The sequence below is a fragment of the Echinops telfairi genome, unplaced genomic scaffold (genome assembly GCF_000313985.2).
Source record: "Echinops telfairi isolate 266 unplaced genomic scaffold, ASM31398v2 ScPeMD7_7407;HRSCAF=8445, whole genome shotgun sequence".
NCBI classification, from domain to species: Eukaryota; Metazoa; Chordata; class Mammalia; order Afrosoricida; family Tenrecidae; genus Echinops; species Echinops telfairi.
The window spans coordinates 1,749,785-1,750,463 of NW_022111307.1; positions in this window are offsets into that span (position 1 = coordinate 1,749,785).

A 679-nucleotide genomic window follows, 5' to 3' on the forward strand; every position below is an offset into this window, starting at 1 on the left:
GACAGGAACAGAACCCTTTTTAAAGATACATTTTCTAGTATTTTCCTAAGCTTTCTTGCTGCTTTAGGCAACAACACTGTAGAGCAGGGCTGGGGAACGCCCGGTCTGTGGGCAGTCGAAACCCCAAATCAAACCAAAGGGACTGTCATGGAATCAAAGCTGACTCACATAGCAGAAAGGAACTGCCCCTGAGAGTTTCTGAAGCTAACTGTTTATGGGGCTAGAAAGTCCTTTCTTTCACACACTGAGCTGCTGGTGGTTTCAAACTGCTGACCTTGCAGATTGCAGTCCACCATGAGACCGCTATGACACCAGGGCACCTAGCCATCACATTCAAAACAGCAATGAAACAAACTCATTGTCAAGTCGATTGCAACTCATAGCAATCCTCTAGGACAGGGTCAACTGCCCCTGTGGGTTTCTAAGTTTGTAACTCTGTATTAGAGTAGAAAGCGTCCTCATTCTCAGAGCAGCTGGCAATTTAAACTGCTGACCTATTGTTAGCAGCAGCGCAATGTGTAACCCCTAGGCCACCGGGGCTCCATCACATTAGGAGGGAGTTCATTACATTTTTGACCAGTATGGCCCATGAGTGATGCTATAAACATCCAAATGACCCTTGGCAGAAAGCGCACGCGTGTGCAAACACACACACACACACACACACACACACACACAC